Genomic DNA, 346 nt, shown 5'->3' on the forward strand with positions numbered 1-346 from the left:
CGTAGGTGCCAGCAGCGCCCACACGCCCCCAAAGAACACGTGACCCGGGCGCCCCGGCTTCTGGGCCGACCTCAGCTCCGCGCCGTGCGGCCTCTGGTTCCCCACGTCGCCCCACGCTCCGACCAAGGTTCCATCGGTGCCCGCCGCACCCCAAGCACGGGAACCCCCGGGCTTCTCCGTCCGCCCAAGCGCCGAAGCCTCCAGACCTAGACCTGCAGCCCAACACGAACCGCAGTGTCTTCCCCCACCGGCTTCCCACACGCCCCAGCCGCCGGCTCGATATCAACCCCAGTCCCCGAACCCGCAAAAAATCGACACGGACCGCCAGGCCGCGGACCTCGGAGGC

At 70.5% G+C, this 346-nt stretch overlaps 1 protein-coding gene across 1 annotated transcript in view; it reads right to left on the reverse strand.

The window, feature by feature from the left end:
- The window catches only part of ZNF84 (zinc finger protein 84), a 19,633-nt gene extending 19,287 nt beyond the window's left edge, over nucleotides 1-346 (reverse strand). The window contains exon 1 of the mRNA XM_025045563.1: nucleotides 323-346. The gene's annotated coding sequence lies outside the window, so the exon portion shown is untranslated. The remainder of the gene's footprint in view (nucleotides 1-322) is intronic.

Source organism: Pteropus alecto, unplaced genomic scaffold, assembly GCF_000325575.1.
Source record: "Pteropus alecto unplaced genomic scaffold, ASM32557v1 scaffold213, whole genome shotgun sequence".
Taxonomy (NCBI): Eukaryota; Metazoa; Chordata; class Mammalia; order Chiroptera; family Pteropodidae; genus Pteropus; species Pteropus alecto.